Genomic DNA, 9,915 nt, shown 5'->3' on the forward strand with positions numbered 1-9,915 from the left:
TACAGAATTCCCAGGGAGTGTTTTGGTCTCTGGGTGTGAAGACAACATTCTCAGCTGTGTTTGCAGTTGCTTTATGAAATAACAAATCTTCGGCACAGCGCCTTTGGTTCCTGCCAGAAGGACTGAGCTGTCACCGCCTGGAGTCCATGCAGGGCTGGGAAGGGCTGGTGCTGGGTGCCAACACTGCTACAAAGGACAGCCCTGCAGGTATAGATGAAGCCGTGCAAGGAGGAAGCCCTTGCCAAGCAAGGAGGTGAAACCAGATTAAGGCAGTATGAGAATACTGGTTTAAGCCACTAACTGGATCAAACTGCAAGCGATGCCTTTCCCCTGCGCCTATCCCTCCATCACCGCGGGAGAAGGAGCTTTGCCTGGCACAGCCAGCAGCCACCCTCCCACATCCAGACCTGCCTTATCTACGCAGCCAGCCTCAGCCTTCATTTAATGAGTGCTTCTGTAGACTGCGGGGAGGGAGCTGCAGCCACGTGAGGCATGGCAGGGGGACCTTGCTGTGAGCCCAGCCATGCATCGTGGCACTGACCCCGCACATTGCAGGCTGCTGATCCTCTTGTTCATGCCCCAGCCCCTGAGTCCAGCTGCCTTAGCCATATTCAGTAGGATACCACTGCAAAGTATCGCTGAGCGTGGAGAGTCTAACAGCAAAGAAAAGCACTGGGTCATCCGAGCCGGTTTAAATCTTAAACAAGGTTTAAGGATATCAAGGGTCCCTGTTTAGAAAAAAACACGTTCGTTCATTGTCTGTGTCATAAATCTGCCCATTTATCCTGCTGGAGCTGGATGAATAATTGAAGAGAGGTTTGCGGCTAATTGATTTGCTGATCAGCGGAAAGAAATCATGAATAATTTATCCGACGGATATTACCCAACCATCCATAAAGCTGGTCAGTTACTGAAAATAATTAGTTGCAAACACTTCATTTCTCAGCCAGTGGCTCCGTGTATTTACAAACACCCCTCACACTGTGCAGTCCCCAGCAGGAGCAGAACGATGACAGTGCTGCCCTCCAGAGCAGCCCCAGCACTGTCTCCCTGCAGCTTCCCATGCAGGCTTCACAGTAAGATTCAAACATCCTCCATCGGGATGAAAGCTTCATTTTGCTCCTAGAGTGTTGAAAAGTGGAAGTGCTAAGCCCCAACCCCACCTCAACGCTTATGTTCCCATCTCAAGGTGACTCCAAAGGGTGTTCATTCAAAGGCCATTTGGTGGCAGAGGAGTCCTGGGCAGTGCTGTGTGCGTAGCACCATCTGCTCCTGCTTTTCCTCCAGCCACAGCTTGGCTGTGTGGTTTAGCCCCACAAAAGGAATCTGAATGCCCAGCCTTCAATGGAGAGATGCTGCCTGTGTGCTGCACAGCTTGCCTGGCAAAGGGTTAGAGCAGAGCAGGTGTATCCATTTTTTAATCTGAAGCACTGACACAGCCCTCATAATGCTGCTGCTCCTCCTACACCTTCTTGGCATCCCGCAGCCTTGCAGCACCTGGCTCAGCAAACTGGCAGCACCTGTGCAGCCACCTCTGCTGTGCTGCAGAGCAGGAGGAAAGAGGAGACCTTGGGCTTTCTCTAAAACTACAATTTATTTTCCACTTCTTTCATATCAGGATTTCTGAGAAACCAAACCATCTCTGGAGGCTCTTCATTCTATTTGCCTTCCAGCAGAAATCTTATCCAATTCTCCCATGGCTGCAGATCTGGTGGGGGCAGTTCCCCTCCCACCGCCTTTTCCACCCCCAAGCCCTACACAAGCATCCTTCCCACTGAATAAACATCATCTTTCCCCCAAACATCCTCTCTGAGTGATTTCCTGGGCTCACAAGCATTAGCAAGTTTTCTGTCTCTGGGGCTGGAGACAGCGAGCAGCAGGAACTGAGAGCTGCCTATGCTCCTTACTAGGCTGCTGTCCTCTGTGAAGGGGAGCCTCCTATTCCAAGCAAACTTGGGCCAATTTGGAAAGCCCTTCAGAACTCCCAGCATGTTTAAACTCAGTGGCAACAGGATGCTGCTCTGAGCATGCAGGCTTGCTGCCCCATTGGGGTGCAGGGCGCTCCCTCCCAGCCAGAACCCCTCTGGTTTGTGCCAAACCCTGTGCCATTTGGAGGAAGGTTTCCTGGGAAGCTGAAGGACTGTCCAGACCCAAACGTGGCCAAAGAACACCCAGGAGAGAGAGATGGGCCTCGGAGAGACATTGCTGCTGCCTGCTGTGAGGCTGGCAGGATGGGCCCAAGGCTCATTTCATCACACAGTGTTTGTAGCCAGGCAAGTGCTTGACTACATATCTGCCTTTCGTGCTGGCTCTCAGCAAAAGCACGCCTGCTGTGCTCTGCATGATGCCCAGTGAGAGGGCAGGTCTGTGGCACGGTGGGAGCTGGGGATGGAGTTGCTTGTGCCTGGCTTTGGGCTGTGAGTTTGCACATGGGTCCTCAGAGCCTAGAGAAAAGTGATGTGGAGTTGGAGGATGGGTTCTGCGGCCCAGGCTTAGCAGAAAGGAGGGCAAAAGTTTGCTCGAGACAACCTAATTGATCTTAATGAGACAGGAAGGGCTTTGTGCTGCAAACAGCGGTGTTTGTTTTGTGGGTCTAATGCGATTTCTGTCTGGGTTTGATTACTCTGGGGAAGTCCTCTGGTCTAATAAACAGAGCCACAGGGAATTAGGGCTGATCATTTCAGATGCTGCTCTCAGCCTGAAACAGTGCAGCCTTCCAGGGTGGAGGCTTAGCAGGGAAAAGGGGATGGGAAATGATTCAATTAAGGGCTAATTACCTGGCTGCTCCAGTGGGTGGGCAGTGCCAGGTGGTTGGGGACAGGGTGACAGCAGGCTGGTACCCTTGGGCAGATGGGAAACTCTTCTTGTGCCTTTTTCTGCAGTCAGTAATGATGGAAGCCGTGGTTTCCAACACCAGTTTCAAGGGAAAAATTGCTTCTGAAACCTTGGTCATTTGGATGGTGACTTTTCCTAGAAAAATGCTGCATTATTCCTCTAAACTGAGAAATGAGATGATGGCACGGCATTGTGCCTGTTTGTTCTTGGCAGCTCCTTAAACGCAAAGGGAAAAAATGACTCCGAATTTCATGGCCATTGCTGGAAAAGTGGCTCTCTGGAGAGCCATGAATGCTTCTGCTCAGACATCCCCGTGGGGTGATGTCCCCATGAGGTGACATCCCCACCTGCATCAGATAGATGAGGGAGCTGCCCCCATCTCAGCCTCAGCTCTTTCCGAGATGCTGAAACCTGTGTGCATCAGCAAAGCCCTGTTTCAGTGCCATGCTTCCAGCTGCTGCTGCTGCTGCCCTCAGAGGGACGCAAACCGCCCGGGTCAAGCAATATATTCTTATGGAACAGGGAGTATTTGAAGAAAACACAGCAGTTTCTCAGCACTTTCCTTTCAGACAAAAAAAACTCGGAGACAAATGGCAGCACGCTCTCCTGCATCAGTAGGAGGGAAAAGAAAATGCTTGCTTGTCTTTCCTAACCTTCCTTCCTTGTTCTGTGTGTGGCCGCTATGTGGCCCTGCACAGCTGTAGGGAACGGGGAAGCCATCTCCCCAGTGTGACACCCCAGCCCTGGGGACAGGCAGAGTCTTTTCTCCATTCAAAGTCCTATAAATAGAAGCCAGGAGATCTTGCCAAAGCCTCCACTAAAAGGCAGCGAGCTCAAGCTGCAGAAATTTGGAAACGCTGGTTTTATGGAAGCCAGTTTGACCTTCGTTGTGCCCCCATTTACATTACGAAGCAGTGTTTAGTTAAATGATGGCTTGCTCCTTCCTCCTGGGGCTTCTTTCTCATTCCAGCGCACATGGAGTGAAATGAAAGCAGCAGAGGAAGCACCAACCTGGCCTTTCCCAATGCCCAGCACTTAACTCACAGCCTGAGCAACGTCTCTTTTTTAACGGAGCTTTCTGTCAGGAGCATCTTAAAGAAGTTGCTATTAGTTCCATCATCACAGAATGCAGATGATAGTGATATCTCAGGTGTAGGCTGGCACTACGGAGCACAGTCACCTTGCTTTGCCTCATGCAGGGCGTCGTGCTTTGCCCCAGTAGGGTTCTGCCATTAAAGCAGAATGGCTATAAGTACCCCAAGAGGCTCCTTCCGTTCACATGGTGCAGATCAGTCTTCTGTGTTAAAAACCCATTTAAAGTTCCCCAGCAAAGTGCATGGATTGGCAAGATTCAGTTATACTAATTCTTTGCTCAGAAGTCCCAAGGATGAACAAGCACAGGATCCTGCCCATGCACTGCTCCCTTTCCTGGGGCGTGGAGCTCTGGCAGTGAGCAGTGCTCTCACAAATAGGTTACTGGCTCTCTGTGTGGGGAAAATGAGTTTATTTGCCGTGGAGAGAATGGTGAATTTGCATCTCAATGAGCACTTTTTCCTGGAAGGAATTTTCCATTGTGGAACTAAGAAATTCTTCTCGCTGGTGGACTGCCCCGAGCCTACTAGCCCTGGCAGCAGCCCTGCACACATGGAGCAAGACAGGGCAGCCCAGCCTTGACCCAGGGCAATGGAGGGTCCCCAAAAAGCAATAGGAGGAGCTAAAAAGCAATGAATGAAGACAACCCCCCCTCAACTATTCATTTCAGTGGAGATGGGCAGAGCTGCCTGGCATCTATGTGAGCCTGAAAACAGTGAAGAATTTGGTATTCCTCCCCAGTCCCCCCAGCAGCTGGAGCTGGGGAGCGGCGAGCTGTCGCTGCATCAGGGAGATGCTGCTCTGGGAAGGCGCAGATAATCGTGGTGGTGATGAACTGCATGAATCATTTAGAGGGATGTAATCTTGTGCCATATGTTATGTGTCAGTACGCGGAGAATGTGTCACATCCATTAGGATAATGATCTTTTGTTTTTTGCAGAAGGGCCGCTCTCTGGAAGCTGTGGAGCTCGCAGGGCAGAGGTGGGATGCCTGCAGCACTGCCGTCTCTGCAGTACAAGGGCTGGGCATGATGGGTTTGGGCTGCGGGACGCACCGAGCTGTGCTGAGGGAGAGGAGGAACCAGTGGAGCGGGAAGGGAGCTGGGGCGAGCACGTACTCCTATCTAAATGAATCATGAGCTTATCCATGGGCATCTGTGAGGAGCTCAGGATAGACGCCCGGCCCTGGGTGCACGATGGCCAAACCGATTTCCATGCTCACATCTTCCTTATTTCCTGCCAGAACTGCTCCAGCCCTGCTCACACGGCAGCAGGGCCGTGCCCACAGGTGGCCATCCCTCCCAAAGCTCCGGGCAGGAATTACTTTTCATTAGCAGCTTTACAGGCTCTTAGGCAGCCAAGCAGCCATGCCTGAAAGACTGCAGGGTGAGCTGTCATTATCGCACAAAGGTAGCTAAGCTCTCAAATCCTATTAGAGAGAAGGGAAGAGCTGCTGCGAGTGGCCTGAGGCAGGGCAGCATGCAGCTGTGGTAGCTGGAAGGGCAGCATCACCTTACCACGATGTCACCTTACCATGATGTCCCCTCACCATGATGCCACCTTACCACAGTGGCACCTCACTGCCATGTCACCTCATCTCTTGCAGGGAATGCTTGCACTCTTCCAAAACTATCTGTCCCCTTGGTACTGTCAGGTACCAGTGCTGAGCACTGCCTTTATTCACCATCTCCATGCTGTTCCCATCTCTCTGGTTTCCCCTGCCTGCTTTCCCCTCTTTAATAGAACCAGGACTGAAATCCTAGCCCCTTGGCTCTGCTGTTAAGCAAAGCCATGCAGTGGCTTGATTGCTGTTGTTCATTGTCATGGCTGGTGAAGGTTACAGTGCAAATTCACTCTATTTACACTTCCAGATTTTTGCAAGACACCTGATTCAAGCATTAGGTGAGATTTTGATTTTTAAACAAAAAGCACTGCTTACTGTCGAAAAAAACCCAAGTGAAGAAGCAGAAAGACTGCCCAGGTGAGGAACTGCCATCAGCAAGGCCTCAGAGCCCACATCTGCAGATGGGAACATCCCTGTGCCATGGGCAGGCAGTGGTGCCATTATCCCCAGCCCTTCCCAGCCCCACTGCTTTCCACCCCTTTTCAATCGATTGATTCCCATCCCGCAGCAACTCGTAGGGAGTGCAGCGCACAGCGGAGAATTCCAATAAAACTGAATTATTCCGGCGTGAGAAATGTTTCTCCCCACCATTTGTCAAACTTTATGTATCTTGTTCCGCAGCAAAGACAAATCATCCAGCCATCCATCAGAAAGGGAGAAAACAGCAAAGCCTGTAGAGTGGGTGAGTGGGCTGCATGGCACCGCAGCGAGCAGCCCCAGCAAGCGATGATGCTCGGCCAAGTGTCCACAGGCAGGGCAGTCCTGGAGTAGCCTGCTTCCAGGGAATGCTTTTTTGCCTTTTCCTCCTTCTCCTCCAAAAAAGTCACTTTGAATGCATCCAAATTTGTCGTTGGAATGGAATGAAATTTGGTTTGATTTCTTCCCCCCAAAAAAGATGTCTTGGGGGGAAAAAGAAAAAAAAGAGAGAGATTTTCTGAAGTATGCTGATGTATTGCATTTGGAAGTCTAAATTCACCCCAGTTTGCTACTGAGCACCCAGCCCTGCTCATCACACGGAGCATTGCAGTGCTCAGCAGACATCCATCTCCAAATGCCGGCCTTCTGCCTCTGCCATCTGCACTGTATGCGCCGCAGCCCTGGGAGCACAGCTTTGGCCACACGGAAGCCCAGATCCCATGGCCACGTGTCAGAGCCCTGCCAGGGCCAGCTCTGCACCTGGGGTTGCTCAAGTGCCAGGAGGAAATGCTGTGCTATGCTGGGAGACACCGGGAGCAGCTCTACCACCCCGCGCTTCCCAAAGGCAGAGCAGCAAAGCGCCGCCTGCCTGCTCCTCTGACCATTGTGAAAAGTAAGAATGACCTGTCAGGGCTGCTTTGTGTCAGTGTCAATGCAAAATGGCACTTCTTCAGACTTTCTGTTGGCGCAGAAATGCCATATAAATTAATAATGTCATTTACTGTTAGACAAGAAACCATTTTCTTGAATCTTAGATGAGAGAGGCTTTCAGATGTGACTGGTTTGGCACCAGTCTTTGGATCCTTTTGAACGCAGATAATACTTCTGTTGCTTCAAACCAACAAAGAGAGAGGAAATCTTCCATATGGATTTTTCTGCAGCTGAATGCTTGACCAGTTTTTTCTCTTTTTATGCGAGGAGACAACAAATCCGAAACATCTCCATCCCACTGAGCCCATGGAGCCCAGAACCCCACTTCAGGCTCCAGACTTCCACAGGTGACAAACACGATTCCTGACCCACTCCAAAGGGCTCCTGTTGGTTTCACCCCATGCAGCTCCAGGTGAAAAATGCAGGAGCGTACCCATGGGACAGAGTGGCCTTAAATACACACTAAATTTGGGTTAATTATGAACACATGCTCTGAGACAAAGCTCGAAGGAAGAGCCAAGCATCAAATACACAATGAATCTAATTAACGCGAACACAGCTAATTAGATTTGAATCTACACGATACCGCGTGCGCGCTTGAAACTGCCTGCTTTATGGGAGTAATTAAAAAAAGTTAAGTAGGGTTGGACTCACAAATTAAGCAGCCACAGTCAGTCTCTTTGAAGAACACAGCCCTTCCATGGCAAACTGTTACTGTGTCTCACCATTCTCACAGTAAAGAATTTCTTCCTAATGTTTAGTCTAAGCCTGCCCTCCTCCAGTTTAAAGCCATTTCCCCTTGTCCTGTCGTTATCTGCCCCTACAAAAAGTCCCTCCCCAGCTTTCCCATAGACACCTTCAGGCACTGGAAGGCCACCATAAGATCTCTTTGGGGACGTTCTAGAAGAGCCTTCTCTATTGGGACAGGGCATCCCCAAGGGTGCAGACCCAGGCCATCAATTTGGGCAGTGGGAGGGCGAGCGAGACCTCTGAGGTTGTCCACAGCAATGCCATGATTCAGCCCCACTGCAGCCCACCCATCTGTCACCGCTTGGCTGCGAGACAAAGCCGTACCGGAGCCGTCCTCCCCCGCGGATCGGAGCATCGCAGACAGAACCCTCCCCGTGCTCTCAAAGTGGAGGTTTGGATGACTGCGGAGCGCAGGAGCTGACAGGCGCCTTGTGCAGTAATTACTGTTGTGATGGCGAAGCCGCCGCCGCACGACACTGAGCCCGGCGGCACGGGATGCAGCCCCGGGGGGTCTGCTCACAGCCCTGGGGGAAGGAACATGGGGACTGATGGGGAGAAAGGGAAACGCGGCCTCGGCAGCGCTCGAGCTGCTCCGGGAAGCCAGCCAGGCGTGGCACGGCTCCAGCCACACATCCTGTTGGTACTGTGCTGTGGCCGTGTCTTACAACTGTGCACTGTGTGCAAGAAAGGGATGTTGGGATCAGCTGTGCTTTGTCCTTTTAGATTTGGTGAGCCGACCTATTGCTCTGTCTGGAGGCATCTGACAGCCCGGTGATGCTGGAGGGGCACGGCCTGCTCTTGCTCCCAGCCCTCTCCCATCAGAACTATTGCCACAGCACTTCCCATTCATCTCCTACCCAAAAGCACATCCGTACTTATTTGGTTTAATTTGCTCTCCGTCTCCTGCAGGGAGCTTCTTACACGTCTGCCTGCAAAAAGATGTTCAGAGGAAAAGGTCAGCTCCTCTGGGCCCAGCACTTGAGCACGTCTGCAGTGAGAGGCTGTACCAGCACAGATGGGGAAGAATTGCCTGCTCTGCTCCTGGGCCTCCTGGCTGCATTGCTTGCAGGGCTCCCATCCCTTCCTTTCTCCATACCCCATCCACATTCCCACAGCCCGTGCTGCACAGGGCAGGACCCTCGTTGCTGGTTCAGAAGTGACACCCAGCCCTCCTGCATTCCCCAGGTCTTAGAGGAAAAACGATGGCTCTAAAAAAGCATTGTTCATTGCAGTGTCAGCAGCTCACTCGTTCGGCTTTACTGCTTGGGCAGCGCCAGGCAATTCTGGAAGCCGTCCCCATCCCCAAGTCCATTTCATTTCAGAGCAAATCAACTCATGGCTGTTTCCTTCGAATTGTGTTTCTGGCTTGTGACGAGCGGAGGCAATTCCAAACAACACTCCTGCAACTGAATGCTAATGAGCACCAGGTTGACGGGAGCTCTCCCCAGCAAGCTCAATGCACCGGAATGGGCAAAGGGGGAAGGAGGTTCCTCCTCTTCCTCTGAGCTTTGGCATCGCCATCATGCTGTCTGTGGTGAAGCTGCAGCCCAGCAAAGGGCACTTCCCAGGAGACAGGATGCCCATGATGGTGCTATCCAACCAGGTGGGGATGTGTGGGGAAGCCCACAGAGCCTGGTTGTTGGGTTACTCCCACAGGTCACAAAACCCAGACCTCAAGTGGAGTCCTGAACCCCTCCCCATAGCCAGGGGAGCATCCAAACACAAACCTATGCTTGCTGTCAGCCAACTTACCCCATAAAATCATTTGAAGAGATCCATTCTGAATAGAGCTGTGATTAAAATAATGATTTTTTCTTACTGGTTCAGTGACCAGAGGCTTGTTTTCCTGTAAATCCTGACTTCACATTGAATGAAGCACTCAGTTCAACTCAAAAGAGAACCCATTGGTTTTGTTCTCCAATACTTACCATCATCATTTAAATTCCGTTTGATTTCCAAATGAAACATTTCTAACAGATCGCTGGAGCCTGTCAGGGTTGTTTCTGTTTAACATTGGGACGTAGAAATCATAGTATTCAGGGGGAGGCAAAACTCATTGCCAAGGCATTTGGATGAGCCTGAAAATGGAGAGAGCCTCCAGAATAAAGCTGTGCTCACACCAGGCATGGCAAAGCCCCCAGCTCCTCCTCCTGGTCTGCACATCCCTGGGTGCTGGGTAGAAGACTGGGGCAGCCAGGCTCCCTGCTTTGATCTGGTTTGGGTTGCAGAGCCACCCATCTCAGCCCTTGGGGTCCCTCCCAGGGAGCT

This window comes from Lagopus muta, chromosome 5 (assembly GCF_023343835.1).
Source record: "Lagopus muta isolate bLagMut1 chromosome 5, bLagMut1 primary, whole genome shotgun sequence".
NCBI classification, from domain to species: domain Eukaryota; kingdom Metazoa; phylum Chordata; class Aves; order Galliformes; family Phasianidae; genus Lagopus; species Lagopus muta.